This window comes from Lepidochelys kempii, chromosome 11 (assembly GCF_965140285.1).
Source record: "Lepidochelys kempii isolate rLepKem1 chromosome 11, rLepKem1.hap1, whole genome shotgun sequence".
Taxonomy (NCBI): domain Eukaryota; kingdom Metazoa; phylum Chordata; order Testudines; family Cheloniidae; genus Lepidochelys; species Lepidochelys kempii.
The window spans coordinates 624151-644096 of NC_136390.1; positions in this window are offsets into that span (position 1 = coordinate 624151).

The following is a 19946-nucleotide window of genomic DNA, read 5'->3' on the forward strand; positions in this document are numbered from 1 at the left end:
CCACGAGGCAGCTCAGTGCTGGGTCGCTCCCCACGGTCGGTTCTCTGTCCAGTCTCGTACGAAGCGCCCCACTCACTGGGCCTCCGCCCCCCAGCCCCAGGGGTCTCAGCTGATTGTCGCCGGGGAGCCTGGCCTAGCGGGCCTGACACCGAGGGACAGGTTCTGCGAGGAGCTGGGGAGGGCTGCGGTGTGCTCAGCACGCCGGGGTGTGGAGCCATCTGAGCGGGTGAGCCCTGGGGGCTGGGGGGCTGGCTAGACCGGCAGGGAGAAGAGAACAGCTGTGCCTGAGGGGGATGCAGCTGATTCCAACCTCCGCCCCCCCCCGGGCCCTATCCCCCGCCTGAAGGGTGCACCAGGCAGCGTCTGGACCCCCATCTCCCCACACCCTGCCCGCCTGAGGGGAGCGTGGTCCCACCCCCACTGATGGTCTCCCTCCCCCGACTGCCTGAGGGGAGCACGGGCCACTCTCCCAACCATCCCCCCCCACCTGAGTCCCCCTGACGGTCCGTCCCCCACCCCTGTGTCTATGGGGAGCACTGCCCCACACCCCACTGAGAATCCTCCCCCACCTGAGAGGAGTGCAGACTACACTCCCAACGTCTCTTCCCTCCTGAGCCTGAGGGGAGCCTGGCCCCCGCACTGAAAGTCTCCCCCCTGCTCTGCCGGAGGGGAGCACAAGCCACCCTCCCACCCCCCCAGCGGGCTCTCCCCTGCCTGAGGGAAGTGTGGGCAAATTCCCCCCCAAACCGACCATCTCCCCCCTCCCCTGAGGGGTGTTGTCAAGGTTCCTCCACGATGTGACGAAGTGGGCCTGTTCTTAATGTTTCCTCCGAATATTGTGGGGGTGCCTCAGTTTCCCCTATGCAGTTCTTAAGTATCTAGGGGGTGGGGTAAGGGTGTATGATCATTGCAGAGCCCTAGAGGGCCGGTGTGTGCAGGAGTCTGGACACAGAGAATGGCCGACACCCTGTTTCCTGGCAACTGATGGCCTGGGCCCTTCCCCCCTGCGAGGTGAGAGCTAAAGGGTTGGAGAACAAAGGAATCAGGTGACCACCTGGCCTGGGAAAGGAACAAAGCCCAGAGGAGGAGGGGCTGGAGGGAGTTTCAGTTTGGGGCTGGCTGGGACATGGAGTGAAGGGCAGACGTGGTTGTCTGGCTCACTGCCCCCCCAGAATGGACCCAGCTGAGGGGTCCCGTTCTCTGCACCTGCAAGCTCTGTTTTAGACCATGTTCCTGTCGTCTAATAAACCTTCTGTTTTACTGGCTGGCTGAGAGTCACGTCTGACTGCGAAGTTGGGGTGCAGGACCCTCTGGCTTCCCCGGGAGCCCTGCCTGAGCGGACTCGCTGGGGGGAAGCACACGGAGGGGCAGAGGATGCTGAATGCTCCGAGGTCAGACCCAGGAAGGTGGAGCCGGGGGAGCTGTGTGTCCTGAAGACAGGCTGCTCACAGAAAGGCGACTACCCCAGAGTCCTGACTGGCTTCATGGGGAGCAGTTCCAGAGCATCGCCCAGGGACTCCGTGACAACTGGTGGCAGCGGTGGGATGTACTGCACCCCGTGGATGGCGCTTCCTGCAGTAAGTGACTGGGGAGCAGTAACACGAAGGGGGATCGCTGAGGACCAGGCCTGCTGAAGGCTTAGAGAGGAGCGGTTTCGGGGGGCAGTTAACCCCTGGGAGTGTGTGACTAGCGAGAAGGACTGTGCAGTAATGGGGTCCCCCTAGGGACTGCAGCGAGCAGTCTCAGGGGTGGAGGAGCCTGCAGCTTGGCGCGGGGAGAGAGAAGGACTTTTGCAGTAACAGGGTTCCCCTGGGGATTGCAGCGAGCAGTCCAAGGGGCGGAGGAGTCTGCAGCTCGACCCTGGCAAAGAGGTGGTGACCTCGAGAAGGGCTGGCACACTAGGGGTTCTCCCTGGAAACCGTGGGGAGCTGAGAACACACGGGCCTGTGAGTCCACAACTTGGGAGGAGCGGAGTGATGGCCTGTCCCCGTCTCCTTAAGAAGGACATTGTAACCCTGTGCAGAAAGAGAGGGTTGAGCGTTGGAAAGTTCACCAAAGCAGAGTTAATTGTGCAGCTGGAGGAGGATGACCGCTCTAAGGAACAGATTCCTGACCCCAAATGGGGCTATAGCAGGATCTGGGAGCAGCGGGAGTGGGAGCCAGGCATCGCCAAAACTCCTGTCCCCAACCAGACGTTCCCCATCGGGGGATCGGAGATGGACGGGATTGGAGCTGAGTCCGAGGGAGCAAGAGGACTGTGGGAGACAGCGAGAGCCCGAGAAAGAGCTGCAGAAGCAGCAGCAGCATGAACTGGCGGTGGGGGAGCGGAGAGGCCTAGGGGACCTCCCCGGGGTGAGTGGGGATAGACCCCGGGGGGCCACTTCCGCAGGGAACCTCGAGACTAAATTGCTGCCCCTGGTTAAGGAGAGGGGGATGTGGATGCCACCTCACTGCCTTTGAGCAGGCTGGCGATTTGAACCAAGGGGACCCTGCGGAAAAGCCCCGGTGTCTAGCTCCCTTGCTGGGTCCCAAGGCCATAGACTCCGTCAGCCAGATGGGTGGGGAGGTGGACACGCTCCCACTCCTGACCCCAACCTATATGTCTGTGTGGAGTTTCCTGGGGCCAGGCCCCTCGGACCCCCAGTGGGAGCAGAAGGTGATGGTCAATGGGGAGACATTCCTGGGGTGGCGAGATCCTGGGACAGAGAGAACTGGTGTCAGGCCCTGGGTGGTGCAGCCTCAGATGCTGAGGGGCTGTGTGAGCTGGGTGAGGGTCCCAGGGACGAAGCCCCTCGCCCTGCCTATGGCCCAGATCCCTGTGCAGACCCAGGAGGAGTGGGGCTGGCTGGTCGTTGGGGTGCCCCAGGACACCAGCTGCGAGACCCTGTTGTGGGGTGACTGTGTCTCTTTGGGACAGGATCCAGGCCCTGTTCCTGTAACTGCCAAGGGTTTGAATTTGAATCCAGGGAACCAATCGGCAGAGAGGGAAATGGTCAGTGAAAATGCAGATGACCTGGCTGGCAGCAGGGAGGAGCCACTAGGCTCAGGCTACCTGCCTGCCTGTAACCAGACCCCTGGGGCTGGGTGGGACAGAGAGATGCTCCCTGCCCCCTTGCACACCAGAGTGGGGACTCTCGCTGGCTCTGATGCATTGAGGAAAGCAGTGGTCTGCTCCCACTGGGACAGCAAGGGCAGTGCTGAGCACAGTGGGAGCTGAGACCCCAGCTGAGTGGGGGGAGACACAGGCAGGGCAGGGGATCTGTGGGGAGTGGCAAGGTGCTTGGTAAGGAAAGTTTGGATGAGCCTAGGCAGCCTTGTGATCTGATGGCTGTGTCCAGTCAGCAGGGTGGGAAGGCGAGGAGAGTGGAAGATGAGAGTCCCTGGACCTTACCTGTTAGCTGGGTGGAGAATTGGGACAGTGAAGGAAATGGGTCTCTGTCTGTCAGGGGTATTAACTTGCCTATGGAGGGAGCTACCCTGATCTCCAAGCAGTTGTCTGTGACCAGCCTTGTGTGCTGGGACAAAGGGAATGAGATCCCAACCTGTGTGTCTGGTAAAGGAGAAAGTGTGTCCGGCTCTTCTTTGTCTGTGGAGCAGACAGAAGGGGCCTTGCAGCCTGTGATGGTTGAGGGTCGTGCAGTTGTCTCAGAGTTGGTTCTGGATTCAGCTAAAGCCCAGGAAGGGAAGGGTCCTAAGTTTCTGTCTGCTCGGGAGAATGGCCCTGTAACTAGGTCGCATCCAGTTAGTGTCTATGTAAAATCCCCGAGACCAGACAATTCTGGTGCTTGTATTTTGCCTGTTGCTAGTGTGTTGTTGGAAAGGGTGGAGCAACTCTGTCTAATCAGGGTGAGATCCTAGCCAGGGCACAAGGAGAGCATGAAGGTGTGTGATTGTGTTACCTACTGAGGGTGTGGAAACCTGTAGCAAGAAGGAAAAGATTCCTGAACTTGTGTGTGGCAAAGGGAAGGAGAATGCTTCTAACCTTTTATCTAGGAAGTCTGTAAGTTTGCCTCAAAGGGGATTATGTAGGAATCCACCGGATGGGCCAGAGGTGATTCTGGATGTAAGGGAGACCCAGAAAGAGTCTGTTGTTGCTCAGGAAAGTGTTCCCCTAGAGCAAGCCCTAGGTAAAGAGGGTAAGAGCAGAATTTCTGGGAGGGGTGAATTGTTGCATAGAAAAGCCCTTGGGAAAGGAATCCTCATGGAGTCTTTGCAAGCAGTTTACTGCAACTGAAGGGTGTGAAAATGATTTAATCAAGAAAGTTTCAGTTCCTAACAGCCAGAAATTTTCTGTTGTGAATGGATCCACTGACTTTCCTGTTGAAAGATCCAGTGTGGATAGCTTTGAGAAGGTCTCAGATGGAGTGAAAGCTGTTAAGAAAGGTACACCGTCCTATAACCAAGTGGCTGTGTTTGGCCAGCTTGTTGGGGAGACAAGGTTGTGGAGAAAGGGATGTCTCCATGCTAGTTCTGTAAGTGAACAGTATGTGGCCCAGGTCAAGATGGGGGCCCTTAACCAAGAGAGCCCGAATTGCAGCCCTCCAGACTGGAGCACTCGGAGAAAACCCAATCCCAGTTTGACCCCCTGGGGTTTTGGGGTGGCCAAAGGGCATGGGCTGCAGAAACCTTACCACATGCAGCCTGCTAGTGCTATCGACCACCCCCGACCTAAGGGAGGGCGTGAAACTGGAAGGGCCTGGTGTAACTCCTACCAAGGAATGGGAGAGATGCTGGGGCATCCATGGGAACATTGGTGGCTTCGAACTTCCCCAGGTCACCGGGTAAAGTGACCCCGCTCAGTTCGATCTCGAAGGGGGGAGAGATGTGACGAAGTGGGCCTGTTCTTAATGTTTCCTCCGAATATTGTGGGGGTGCCTCAGTTTCCCCTATGCAGTTCTTAAGTATCTAGGGGGTGGGGTAAGGGTGTATGATCATTGCAGAGCCCTAGAGGGCCGGTGTGTGCAGGAGTCTGGACACAGAGAATGGCCGACACCCTGTTTCCTGGCAACTGATGGCCTGGGCCCTTCCCCCCTGCGAGGTGAGAGCTAAAGGGTTGGAGAACAAAGGAATCAGGTGACCACCTGGCCTGGGAAAGGAACAAAGCCCAGAGGAGGAGGGGCTGGAGGGAGTTTCAGTTTGGGGCTGGCTGGGACATGGAGTGAAGGGCAGACGTGGTTGTCTGGCTCACTGCCCCCCCAGAATGGACCCAGCTGAGGGGTCCCGTTCTCTGCACCTGCAAGCTCTGTTTTAGACCATGTTCCTGTCGTCTAATAAACCTTCTGTTTTACTGGCTGGCTGAGAGTCACGTCTGACTGCGAAGTTGGGGTGCAGGACCCTCTGGCTTCCCCGGGAGCCCTGCCTGAGCGGACTCGCTGGGGGGAAGCACACGGAGGGGCAGAGGATGCTGAATGCTCCGAGGTCAGACCCAGGAAGGTGGAGCCGGGGGAGCTGTGTGTCCTGAAGACAGGCTGCTCACAGAAAGGCGACTACCCCAGAGTCCTGACTGGCTTCATGGGGAGCAGTTCCAGAGCATCGCCCAGGGACTCCGTGACACTCCACCACTCTGAACTCTAGGGTACAGATGTGGGGACCTGCATGAAAAACCTCCTAAGCTTATCTTTACCAGCTTAGGTCAAAACTTCCCCAAGGTACAAAATATTCCACCCGTTGTCCTTGGATTGGCCGCTACCACCACCAAACTAATACTGGTTACTGGGGAAGAGCTGTTTGGACGCGTCCTTCCCCCCAAAATACTTCCCAAAACCTTGCACCCCACTTCCTGGACAAGGTTTGGTAAAAAGCCTCACCAATTTGCCTAGGTGACTACAGACCCAGACCCTTGGATCTTAAGAACAATGAACAATCCTCCCAACACTTGCACCCCCCCTTTCCTGGGAAATGTTGGATAAAAAGCCTCACCAATTTGCATAGGTGACCACAGACCCAAACCCTTGGATCTGAGAACAATGAAAAGGCATTCAGTTTTCTTACAAGAAGACTTTTAATAAAAATAGAAGTAAATAGAAATAAAGAAATCCCCCCTGTAAAATCAGGATGGTAGATACCTTACAGGGTAATTAGATTCAAAACATAGAGAACCCCTCTAGGCAAAACCTTAAGTTACAAAAAAGATACACAGACAGAAATAGTTATTCTATTCAGCACAATTCTTTTCTCAGCCATTTAAAGAAATCATAACCTAACACATACCTAGCTAGATTACTTACTAAAAGTTCTAAGACTCCATTCCTGGTCTATCCCCGGCAAAGACAGAGTATAGACAGACACACAGACCCTTTGTTTCTCTCCCTCCTCCCAGCTTTTGAAAGTATCTTGTCTCCTCATTGGTCATTTTGGTCAGGTGCCAGCGAGGTTACCTTTAGCTTCTTAACCCTTTACAGGTGAGAGGAGCTTTCCCCTGACCAGGAGGGATTTCAAAGGGGTTTACCCTTCCCTTTATATTTATGACAGGTGTGATGGGCCACCCTCCCATCTCCCCTCCTGGCTGGGGTGCCCCCCGTTTGCCCTGAGGGGTTTTTCTGGCAGGGCACAGCTGGGCGCGGGGACCCCAGGCGCTGAGGGGCATGTCCAGGAGTGAGGCCTGTTGCTGCCGCACAGGGGTGTCCCGGGTGAGTCGCCCCTCACCGATCTCAAGCCTGAGAGACCTCCTCCAGGTACGTGGTTCCTCCACCTCCCGGAGCTGCGGGGAGTAGCCCGGACGTGGGATCCAGGGCAGTCCCCCCGGCGTTGTGGTAAGTGGGGTTGTGTGGTGTTACTGATGGGCCCATTGCAAACCCACCTGCCCATCCCTTTATAGGGTCCCTCTTCCCCTCGCAAACAGCGGGCACCGTGAGTGTTGGTTCGTCCATGGCAGAGGGGTCAGCAGAGCATCTGTGTCCAGTTTTGGGCCCCACACTTCAAGAAGGATGTGGATAAATTGGAGAGAGTTCAGCGAAGGGCAACAAAAATGATTAGGGGTCTGGAACACATGACTTATGAGGAGAGGCTGAGGGAACTGGGATTGTTTAGTCTGCAGAAGAGAAGAATGAGGGGGGATTTGACAGCTGCTTTCAACTACCTGAAAGGGGGCTCCAAAGAGAAGGGATCTAGACTGTTCTCAGTGGTAGCAGATGACAGAACGAGGAGTAATGGTCTCAAGTTGCAGTGGGGGAGGTTTAGATTGGATATTAGGAAAAACTTTTTCACTAAGAGGGTGGTGAAACACTGGAATGCGTTACCTAGGGAGCTGGTAGAATCTCCTTCCTTAGAGGTTTTTAAGGTCAGGCTTGACAAAGCCCTGGCTGGGATGATTTAACTGGGAATTGGTCCTGCTTCGAGCAGGGGGTTGGACTAGATGACCTTCTGGGGTCCCTTCCAACCCTGATATTCTATGATTCTATGATTCTATTATTCCCTTCACGTGGACCATGTCCATGTCATAATCCTGCAGGAGCAGGCTCCATCTCAGGAGCTTGGCGTTGGCTCCTTTCATCTGGTGCAGCCAGGTCAGGGGAGCGTGGTCAGTGTAGACGGTGAAGTGTCGCCCGAAGAGATAGGGCTCTAGTTTCTTGAGGGCCCTCACCATGGCCACGCACTCCTTCTCGATGGCCGCGTAGTGTTGCTCCCGGGGTAGCAACTTCTTGCTCAGGTACACGATGGGGTGTCTCTCCCCCTTTTCATCCTCCTGCATTAACACCACCCCCAGTCCCGTGTCGGAGGCATCGGTGAACACCACAAAGGGCTTGTCAAAGTCTGGGTTTGCCAGAACTGGGCCACTGACCAGAGCCTCCTTCAGCGCCCGGAAAGCCTCCTGGCACTGCTCGGTCCAGACCACCTTGTCTGGCTTCCCCTTCTTGCATAGCTCAGTGATGGGGGTGGCTATGGCGCTAAAGCGGGGCACAAACCTTCGGGAGTATCCTGCCAACCCAATAAAGGCTTGGACCTGCTTTTTGATGTGGGGAGCAGGCCAGTCTCTGATCACCTCCACCTTGGCTAGTTCCGGCTTTAGGCGGCCGCTCCCCACCCGATGGCCCAGGTAAGATACTTCAGCCATCCCCACCTTGCACTTCTCCGCTTTTACAGTCAGCCCAGCCCCCTGGAGTCGGTCCAGCACTTGTCTAACCTGGGACACGTGGTCCTCCCAGGTCTGGCTAAAGACACAGATGTCATCAATATACGCCACGGCAAAACTCTCCATCCCCCTCAGGAGCTGGTCCACCAGGTGCTGGAAGGTGGCCGGCGCTCCCTTGAGGCCGAAAGGCAGGGTCAGGAACTCATAGAGCCCCAGAGGGGTGATAAAGGCGGATTTCAGTCGGGCATCTGCATCCAGCGGCACTTGCCAGTAGCCCTTTGTAAGGTCCATGGTGGTAAGGTACCGAGCTCCTCCCAGCTTGTCTAGGAGCTCATCCGGCCTGGGCATGGGGTAGGCATCGGATACAGTGATGGCACTGAGCTTCCGATAGTCCACACAGAACCGGACCGACCCGTCCTTTTTGGGGACCAGCACCACCGGCGAGGCCCAAGGGCTGGCAGATGGCTGGATCACCCCCAAATCCAGCATGTCCCGGACCTCTCTCTCCAGGTCCTGAGCAGTTTTCCCTGGGACTCGGAAGGGGGAGCATCTTATCGGCGGGTGCGACCCTGTCTGCACCCGGTGGACAGTCAGATTAGTGTGTCCAGGCTGGTTGGAAAACAGCTGTCGGTACGGATGCAGCACCCCCCTGACCTCAGCTTGCTGGGCAGGGGTTAGCTGATCCGAGAGGGGAATTGTGTCCGGGGGGAACCAGTTCTGGTCCCAGGGAATAGATCTACTAAAGGGTCATCTCCCTGCTCCTCCCACTGTCCACACACGGCCAACACCACATTCCCCCTGGCATAATATGGCTTCATCATATTCACATGGTACACCCGGCGGTGGTGTGCCCGGTTCGACAGCTCCACCACATAGTTTACCTCATTGAGCTGCTTGACAACCTTGAAAGGGCCCTCCCAGGCGGCCTGTAGTTTGTTCTTTCTCACTGGGATGAGAACCATCACCGGATCCCCGGTGGCGTAGGCACGGGCCCGTGCCGTGCGGTCATACCAGACCTTCTGCTTCCTCTGGGCTCTGGCCAGATTCTCCCTGGCCAGGCCCATGAGTTCAGCCAGTCTCTCTCGGAAGATCAGGACATTCTCCACCACTGACTCTCCATCGGGAGTGGCCTTCCCCTCCCACTCGTCTCTCATCAGGTCCAGGGGGCCCCTCACCCTCCTGCCATATAACAGTTCGAAAGGCGAAAATCCGGCAGACTCCTGGGGCACCTCCCTGTACGCGAACAGCACGTGAGGTAAGTACTTGTCCCAGTCCTGCGGGTGCTGGTTCATAAAGGTTTTCAGCATCATCTTTAGCGTCCCGTTAAACCTCTCCACCAGCCCATTGGACTGGGGGTGATAAACTGAGGCCCAGTCGTGCCGGACCCCACATTTCTCCCACAAGCACCGGAGCAGGGCCGATATGAAGTTGGAGCCTTGGTCTGTCAAGACTTCCTTGGGGAACCCCACTCGGCTGAAAATGGTCAGGAGCGCATCGGCCACGGTGTCGGCTTCAATGGAAGCTAAGGGCACTGCCTCGGGGTAGCGGGTGGCAAAATCTACCACCACCAGAATGTATTTCTTCCCCGACCGGGTCGTCCTGCTGAGAGGCCCCACGATGTCCATGGCCACCTTCTGGAAAGGCTCCTCTATGATGGGCAAAGGTCTCAAAGCCGCTTCCCCCTTGTCCCGGGCCTTCCCCACGCTCTGACAGGGGTCACAGGATCGGCAATACTGCCGGACCGTGGTAAAGACCCCGGGCCAGTAAAAGTTCTGTAGCAACCTCTGCCGGGTGCGCCGGATTCCCTGGTGCCCTGCGAGGGGGATGTCATGGGCCAGGGACAGGAGCCTGCGGCGATACTTCTGGGGGACCACCAGCTGCCTCCCGATCCCACAGGACTCTACTTCCCCTGGGGGAGCCCATTCTCGGTACAGGAACCCCTTCTCCCACAGGAACCTCTCCTGGCAGCCTCTCCTCATGGTCCGTCCCACACCGAGGTCGGCCAGGTCCCTGAGCTTCCGCAAGGAGGGATCTTTCCTCAACTCGGCCTGGAACTCAGCGGCTGGGGCAGGGACGGGGCCCGGTTCCCTCTCGCCGGCCAGGTCGGAGGCCTCCGCCTCTCTGAGCCGTGCCCCTCGGCCCTCCCTCCCCACCAGGGAAGGGTCCTGCGCCTCCGGTGTGATACCCTCCCCGAGGTCAGGGTGCAGTGCCCCTCGCCGGCTCTGGCTACGCGTCACAACCAGGGCGGCCTGGGGCTTGCTTGGCCAGTCCTCTAGGTCTCCCCCCATCTAGGTCTCCCCCCCCATCAGTGGGCAAATGGTGGTGTACCCCCACATCCTTGGGGCCCTCCTTGGCCCCCCATTTCAGGTGTACCCTTGCCACGGGCACCTTAAATGGGGTCCCGCCCGCCCCCGTCAGGGTCAGGTAGGTGTTGGGCACCACCCGATCTGGGGCCACCACCTCAGGCTGGGCCAGCGTCACCTCCGCGCCCGTATCCCAGTATCCATTGACCTTCCTCCCACCCACCTCCAGGGGAACAAGGCACTCTCTCCGGAGGGACAGCCCCGCGCCCACCCTGTAAACCAAGGACCCTGAGTCCAGAGCCTCCAGCCCTCTGGCGGAGCTGGCCTGGGGTCCTCTTCCCTCCGGAGCAGGTGATAAACTGGCAGCCCCCCTTGCCTGGGCCGTCTGCCCCTCGTCCAGCGGGGTCCCTACCCAGTTAACCCTGGGTAGGTTGGGTCTGCTCAGTTTGTCCCTGAGCCCGGGGCACTGGGTCCGTACGTGGCCTCTCTGGCCACAGTGATAGCAGCTCAGGTCACGTTGGTCCCCTCGAGCGGGTCGGAGGGGCCCGACGCCAGGCGTTCCCCGTGGGAGGGGGTTCTCCCTATTTCCCCGCTGGGAGGCCCCATGGTGACTCTCTCTCTGCATCGCGGAGGGGGGCCTGTTCTTTTGGGACTCCTCCCGGCTACCCCCTGACCGACTGTTCACAAACTCGTCGGCCAGCTGCCCTGCGTGCTGGGGGTTCTCGAGCTTTTTGTCCACCAGCCACAGCCTCAGGTCGGAAGGGCACTGATCATACAGTTGCTCCAGTACGATTAGGTCAAGCAGGTCCTCTTTAGCTCGGGCCCCAGCTGTCCACTTGCGGGCATACCCCTGCATCCGGTTGACCCGTTGTAGGTAGGTGACCTCAGGCGTTTTACGCTGACTCCGGAACCTTCTCCGGTACATCTCGGGGGTCAGCCCAAACTCACGGAGCAGGGCCTGTTTGAACAGTTCATAGTCCCCTGCCTCCGGCCCTGTCATCCGGCTGTACACCTCCACGGCTTTGGGGTCCAGTAAGGGGGTGAGAAACTGGAGCCTGTCTGCAGGGTCAACCCTGTGCAGCTCGCAGGCATTCTCAAAGGCCGTCAGGAAGCTATCTGTGTCCTCCCCCTCCTTCCGCTGGGCCAGGAAGCACTTATCAAAGCTCCTTGCGGTCTTGGGTCCCCCCTCACTCACCGCAGCCGGGGCCCCACTGCTCCTCAGCCTGGCCAGCTCCAGTTCATGCTGCCTTTGTTTCTCCTTCTCTTCCTGCTCATGCTGACATTGCTTTTCATGATCCTCCAGCTCCATCATTTTCATCTCCCCCTCCCATTCCAGCCGCCTCCGCTCCAGGATGGGGAGCTCCGCTTTCCCGGGCAGAGGTGTCACCTGGCCCCAACCCCCTCCTGGCTCAGGTGACAGGCTCTCAGGTCTCCCATCCCCAGTGAAACTCCCCTGCCGCATTCCCAGGTCAACACTGCCCCCTCCCTGCTGCATCACAGATCCAAAATAGTGAAGTTCCCTAATTGCATTGTGAGCTCCCTCCAAGGAACACCGCCCAAAGCCAGGGATGATCAGCTCCCATGTCTAGCCTGAACAAACCAACCCTGGTATCCTCCCTTGTTTACACATCAACAAATGTAGTGCTCTCCCTCAAACCATTGTTGTTTCTCTACAAAAATCCCTACCTATGCTCCAGTCAGTGCTCTGATGCCTGGATCCAAACTCTGCATCAGTCCCTTAGGCAGTTCTTAAATCTCTAGGTGGTGGGATAAGGGTGTATGATCATTGCAGAGCCCTAGAGGGCAGGTGTGTGCAGGGGTCTGGACGCAGAGAATGGCCGACACCCTGTTTCCTGGCAACTGATGGTCTGGGCCCTTCCGCCCTGCAAGGTGAGAGCTAAAGGGTTGGAGAACAAAGGAATCAGGTGACCACCTGGCCCGGGAAAGGAACAAAGCCCAGAGGAGGAGGGGCTGGAGGGAGTTTCAGTTTGGGGCTGACTGGGACATGGAGTGAAGGGCAGACGTGGTTGTCTGGCTCACTGCCCCCCAAATGGACCCAGCTGAGGGGTCCTGTTCTCTGTACCTGCAAGCTCTGTGTTAGACCATGTTCCTGTCGTCTAATAAACCTTCTGTTTTACTGGCTGGCTGAGAGTCCCGTCTGACTGCGGAGTTGGGGGGCAGGACCCTCTAGCTTCCCCAGGAGCCCGCCTGAGCGGACTCACTGTGGGAAGCGCAGGGAGGGGCAGAGGATGCTGAATGCTCCGAGGTCAGACCCAGGAAGGTGGAGCCGGGTGAGCTGTGTGTCCTGCAGACAGGCTGCTCCCAGAGAGGAGACTTCCCCAGAGTCCTGCCTGGCTTCATGGGGAGCAGATCCAGAGCGTCGTCCGGGGACGCCGTGACAACGGAGTAACCTGAATCTTTTGTGATCTTTGGTGCATGGCACCCGGCGATCCCGAAGTCAGCTTGCTGGTGGCCGGCTGGACGGAGAGCCCACGGGGACTGTCTGTGACGCTGGTCAGACTGTTGCAGGGCTTCGGGTGTTCACACCTGTTACTGGGCAGGTGAAATCTGTGATGGCACACCCAGTTTGGGGCGTCTGCCCTGCTTCTTGACGCTCTGCTCTGCGGCTGCCACTCACGGTCCGGCGCCACTCCAGACAGGTGACAGTGGGCTCCCCCCGCCGCCCGTCCAGTGCCTCCTGGGTGTGTGTGGGGGTGGGGTGGGGTGGGGCAGAATTGTGATCAGGGGTGTTGGGGCTGCCCCTCATCAGGGCCGGGTGCGTGGGGTGTGTGTGTGTGTATGACGGCAGCGTGTTCACGTGGCGGGAGGGCAATGGGGCGCGCTCCTCCCTGCACGCACTCGGGGCCCACACTGAGCTCAGCACAAGAAGGGGCCCTGGCAGCTTCCCCCCCCCCACATCCCTTTGTCCAGGCAAACCTGGCCTGGCAGCCTGGGGTCCACTGGGGCACCACCCAGGAGCCTGGCACCCACCCACACGCCCCAGGCTGGGCAAGGGTTGCTCTCCCGGTGCGGGGGGGTTCTCTCTCCCACACAGCTGGAGCCGGCTGCCCAGGGGTGGAGCGTGGGACGGGGAACAGGCAGGGAGCTGCTGGCTCTGGGTGGGAGCAGCTGCAGCAGCAGGTGGCTGGCACATGGGCTAAGGCGCTGATGGGCGCTGGGGCATTGGTCTCCCCCTCGCCCCATGCTCTGTGGGCACCTGGATCACACCCCGGTGCCATCAGGGCGCGGCCCTCGCGGCCGGCCCAGCTCCACGGCAGGACACCACGCAGCACGCCTGGCTCGGGGTCTATTTGTGCCTCTTTATTACGGAGCCATTTGTACATTTATAAAACGGGGACTCACGTCTCTCACATTCAGCAGAACAATGGGGTGACTGCACCCCTCCCCCAGGACATCGCCCTTCACAGGCTCCAGGGTTGTGTGCGTCTGTCTGTCTGTCCATCTCCCCCAGTGACAGCATGGCCGTGTGCATCTGTCTGTCCATCCCCACGGACTGCGTGACTCTATGTGTGTGTCTGTCTGTCCATCTGCCCCAGGGACTGCATGGCTGTGTATGTCTGTCTGTCCATCCCCCACGGTCCACAAGGCCGCATACTTCTGTCTGTCCATCCCCAGGGACCGCATGGCTGTGTGCTTCTGTCTGTCCACCCGCCCCCCCAGGGATTGCATGCATCTTTCTGTCTGTTTGTCCCCCAGGGGGTGCATGCTTGTTGGCATCTGTCTGTCCATCCCCAGGGACCGCGTGGCTGTGGTGTTTAGATGCTGCTTGTAATTATTAGAATTGGGAGCACTGGCCGTTGGGAGTCTGAAAGGACAGGAAACAGGAAGGAGGGGGGAGGAGTTGAGAGGCTGGGAGAGAGCTACAGAGGGTGCAGCAGCAGTTTGGTAAAGAGGTTTCCACTTTTTAAAATAAAGTCCTGTTGAAGCTTGTTCGTACCTTGCCTGGTTGATACAACATTTTGGCAATGAGGATGGATCTTCTGCCTCTGAACCCACCTGCACCCTTTCTGCAAAGCTCAGGTGAGCCTCCAATTGTTTTGACTACCTGGATCCATCTGTCTGAGAATTATCTGCTTGCAATCAGTGCTACAGAGATTTCTGAAGTAAGAAAGCCTGCTCTCCTAATCCACTGCCTTGGAGCAGAAGGGCAGCGTATATTTTACACTTTTCCCCTTGCAGATGATAAATATGAGACTGCACTCACTGCATCAAAGAATTTTTTGGTGCCAAAAGTGAATGTAGTAGCTAATCGCTACAGATTTCCCCAGCGTAAGCAGCAACCAAGGGAAACCATAATGTAGTATATTGCTTCCCTGAGGAGTCTGATTGTAACTTGTGACTTTGGGAACATGGCAGATGAGATGATTGGAGACGAGCTCATTGAGAAAACAACCATGTTTCATGTAAGAGAACGCTTACTTCTAGAACCACAACTTACACTAGAAAAAGCAATAACCACTGCTCCTCAGATTGAGTCAGCTACAGCTGAAGCCAAAATAATGAGCATGGATACAGGAGGCACAGTCCAGGCAGTGACTCCTTTGCAGAAAAGTTCACTACCACTGCAGACGCACAATTGCAAGAGGAAAACTAATGAAAAACCACCGAATCAGCAAATTCAAAATACACTAAAAGCATGTTTTCGCTGTGGATCCCCACAACACCTTGCAAGTTACACAGGATGTCCGGCAAAAGTCGCTCAGTGTAATCATTGCAAAAAGATTAGACATTTTGCTAAAGTATGTCACAACAGCCAGTTCAATCAACAGGTGCATGCAGTTACAATACCAGATGTTACTGTGCTGAGCGTGGACAGAATCACTACTGCACGTTCCAGAACAAATAAAGTGCACGGTAAATGTTTCCGCCATACCCTCAGGCAAATCACACTCTATTCAGCTAATGTTGGACACTAGCTCAGCAGTATCTATATACTACCTGATTCCCGCTATCTGCATTACTTTAAAGATGTGCCTCTTACTGAACCCAAACTTCACTTGGTGTGCTATTTGAAAAACCATATTCCAGTACATGGCTGCCTGCCAGTAATAGTTACTTTTGGTGATTGCTGTGTAACTGCAGAGTTCTACATTGTCCACAAAGGCACTGCTGTCCTTGGCAGAGATTTATTGGCTGCTTTAAATCTCAGGGTAGTTAATAGATGAATTGATCTTCCTCAGCAAAGCACTCTTGCTGAACACACACCAGTTTCAGCTGGGACCCAACACCAGGTTGAGGAGAAACTCGGCTGTGCTTATGGGTTTCTGCAAAAAGTTAAAATGCGGAGTAATGTGATGCCTGTACGACAGAAGTTGTGGCGCTTACCATTTTCAGTCAGGGAAGCTGTTTCAGAGGAACTGAGAAAACTTGTTCAAAAGGAGATTATTGAGGAGATTGACTCCTCGGAATGAGTTTCACCTATAGTAGTGACACAGAAGAAGGGTGGAGGCATTTGCCTTTGTGTGGATTTAAGGGAATCAAATAAAGCTATTGTGATTGACAGCCATCCTCTTCCTCACCTGGAAGAAGTATTTGCAGAACTCCGTGGAGCAAAGATGTTTTCTACTCTTGATTTGCAGAGCGCATACTACCAGGTTATGTTGCATGAAGATAGCAGAGACCTCACAGCATTTATTACACGAGGGACTATTTCATTTTAAACGTGTTCCATACGGTCTTGTTCAAGTGCCTTCCAAAAAATGATGTCATTGATTCTGAAGAATCAACATGGAGTTCAGTGATATCTGGATGATGTTATCGTGTTTGGAAATACTTCTGAGGAGCATGACAATAACCTGCCGTTTGTACTAAACTGCATCAGCACAGCAGGCCTCCAGCTCAGTCGGTCCAAATGCAAATTTAGACAAACTGAACTCTCCTTTCTGGGGCATACAATTTCACAGACTGGACGAAAACCTGATCCAGATCATATCCTGACAATTTCAAATGCTCCTCCTCCAAGAGATTTGTAAACCTTACTTTCCCTCTTGGGTTTTACCTCCTGGTGTGCAAAATTAATTCCCAGTTATGCTTCTGTCATTGAACCATTACGGGAATTACTAAGGAGAAGTTCAACCTTAGCGTGGACAATGGAGGCACAAGCTAGTTTCGAAATGGTGAAAGACTTGATTGTACATAGTCCATCCTGCATTGCCCACAATTGTCTGATGCTTCTGATTATAGACTTGGGGCTGTTCTCACACAACTGCGTGAGGACAACACAGAGAGGACGGTTGCGTTTGCTTCAAGGACACTAAGTAATGCTGGGAGGAAATATTCTACAGTTGAAAAAGAAGCACTTGCTTGTGTCTGGGCTACTGAAAAATGGAGAACTTACCCGTGGGGCTGCATGTTCAAGTTGCGCACAGACCGCAGCCCTTGGACGACGTTGCCCACCACGAAAGGACTGGGAAGAGCAGGATACCGTATTGCTCAACGGTCTGCAAGACTACTCTCTTTTAATTATGAATGGGAATATAAGCCTGGAACCAAAACGTGGTCACTGATTGCCTTTCTCGCCTGCCTTTGCCTTCACCAGAGGGTCCACCAGAGGATGAGGATGTTGTGGTTGCACTTATTACAAGCACTCTCACTGCAGTTACAAGAGAACAATTTCAAGCTGCTTGTTCAGCTTGTCCAATTCAACAAAAACTATGGGGAATTTCTGACAAAGAGATGGCCCGGTCACCCTAAAAACCTTGACCCAGTTTTGCTGCCTTATTTTAGAGTTCCAGATAAACTTTCTTTGATGGCTGTGTGCGACGAGGTACACACCGGCTCCTTGGGCCAGAAGAATTACAGTCAAAACTCATACACCTGGCACACGATACTCATCAAGGAATTGTCCGAACCAAACACTGACTATGGGATCTGTATTGGTGGCCAGGGATGGACTATCAAACTGAAGCACTCATAAAATCCTGCGTCACTTGCCAAATGCATGATAAGACAGCAGTGACATGTACCCCTCCATTACAGCCTGTTCCTCTTCCTGAAGCTGCATGGGAAAAAGTGGTGATTGACATTGTAGGACCCTTTGATACTGCTCCAAGTGACTGTTATTATGCCATCACTTTAATAGACTGTTTCAGTAAATGGCCGGAGGTAGTGTTTACATCGCAAATCTCTTCTGCTACAGTAATTAAGTTCCTCTCTTCAGTTTTTGGCAGGGAAGGTAACCCCAAAAACTGGTTTCAGATAATGGTAGTCAATTTATTTCCCTGGAGCTTGAAACTTTTCTAGCAGAGAGGAACATTTTACACAGAAGATCATCCCTATACTACCCGCAAGCCAATGGGGAAATCGAACGGTTTAACAGAAGTTTGAAAGAGAGTTTGCAAACGGCTAAACTGGAAGGGCAATTGTGGATACCCTTCACTACTGATTTTTTGCAAGCATACCGGGCTACACAACATGCCACAACGCAAAGATCACCCGCAGAGTTACTGCGTGGGAAACAGATGAATACTAAACCAAACATTGCTGGATTGTTAAAGGCACGACCTGATGTCCCAACCGAGGATGATGTGAGAAAAACAGTTGAACAGAACCAAGCAAAGTCTAAGGCTTTCACAGACAAGCAGGGGGTGCTAAGGAACCAAAGGTTGAGTGTGGTTCCTTTGTTAGAATACGAAAACCCGGAATTTTACATAAAGGGGACTATAAATTCACAGCTCCTCTTAAAATCATAGAGAAGAAGGGACCTTACACCTATCGACTTTCTGATGGGGGGGTATGGAATGCTTCTTATCTTGCATCTGCCTTTGCACTAAGAGGAGCTTATGCCAACACCCAGTCTGCATTGGATGACTTCACCGTCGTATCCACAGAACAAGACATTGCCCTGGAACCGGGGCTTGAGAGACGGCCTGTCAGACCCAGACGACCACCTGTCTGGACTATGTGGTATCTACAGTGTTTTCAGTGTAATATTTCTGCCAACAGTATAGTGTCTTGCATCATATTTGTTCCTGTGGTTAGAACAATAATGTTTATTGTAATTGGGAGAGTTTCTTAAGAGAGGAGGGAATGTGGTGTTTAGATGCTGCTTGTAATGATTAGAATTGGGCGCACTGGCCGTTGGGAGTGTGAAAGGACAGGAAACAGGAAGGAGTGGGGAGGAGTTGAGAGGCTGGGAGAGAGCTACAGAGGGTGCAGCAGCAGCTTGGGAAAGGGGTTTCCACTTTGAAAACAAAGTGCTGTTGAAGCTTGTTAGTACCTTGCCTGGTTGATTCAACAGCGGCCGTGTGCATCTGTCTGTCCATCCCCAGGGACCGCGTGGCTGTGTGTGTGGTGGGGGACATGTGGTTGTGCACAGACCGGGGCTGTGGCATGGGGGCGTTGGGATGCTCCCAGGTGCTCAGCCTCCTGCCCCGCTTGCAGGCCTGTTGTTCCCACACGGGGGGTCTTTCCCCCTGTATCCAGACACCCCCTTGCCAGGCCTGTGCTGGCAGCTCAGCTCCGACACAGCCAAATGTGTGAGCCCTGGGGGCAGCCAGGCGCACAGCACGGGCAGCCTGTGGCTGCAGGGCCCTGGGGCGTGGGCCGGCCAGGTGCCCACGTGGGCGCATGGCTGTGTCTGAGTGCGCACCCCTTTGTGGGTGCTCCTGTGAGGCTGTTCCCAGGGGTGCCCCGGGGCACATTCCCCGAGCCCCGGGACTGCGCCATGCGCGGGTTCATGGCACCGTGGGCCCACGAATCCAGGCTTCATGCAGGTCTGTCAGCATGGCCCTGCACACAGCCGGGTGCACAGCGCTCTGTGTGTGCGTCCCGGGGCGCCTGTCGCCCTGTGTCTGTCTGTCCAGCCCTCCAGGGAGCACATGGCCATGTGTCTGTCTATCCAGCCCTCCAGGGAGCATGTGGCTCCTTGTCCGTCTGTCCAGCCCTCCAGGGAGCACATGGCCATGTGTCTGTCTATCCAGCCCTCCAGGGAGCATGTGGCTCCTTGTCCATCTGTCCAGCCCCCCAGGGAGCGCGTGACCATGTGTGTCTGTCTATCCAGCCCCCCAGGGAGCACGTGGCCATGTGTGTCTGTCTGTCCAGGCCCCCGGGACCACATGGCCCCTTGTCTGTCTGTGAGCCCCCCAGGGAGTGCCTGGCCCTGTGTGTCTGTCTGTCCAGCCCCCCAGGGAGTGCGTGGCCGTGTGTGTCTGTCTATCCAGCCCCCCAGGGAGCACGTGGCCATGTGTGTCTGTCTGTCCAGGCCCCCGGGACCACATGGCCCCTTGTCTGTCTGTGAGCCCCCCAGAGAGTGCCTGGCCCTGTGTGTCTGTCTGTCCAGCCCCTCAGGGAGCGCGTGGCCGTGTGTGTCTGTCTATCCAGCCCCCCAGGGAGCATGTGGCCATGTGTGTCTGTCTGTCCAGGCCCCCGGGACCACATGGCCCCTTGTCTGTCTGTGAGCCCCCCAGGGAGTGCCTGGCCCTGTGTGTCTGTCTGTCCAGCCCCTCAGGGAGCGCGTGGCCGTGTGTGTCTGTCTATCCAGCCCCCCAGGGAGCATGTGGCCATGTGTGTCTGTCTGTCCAGGCCCCCGGGACCACATGGCCCCTTGTCTG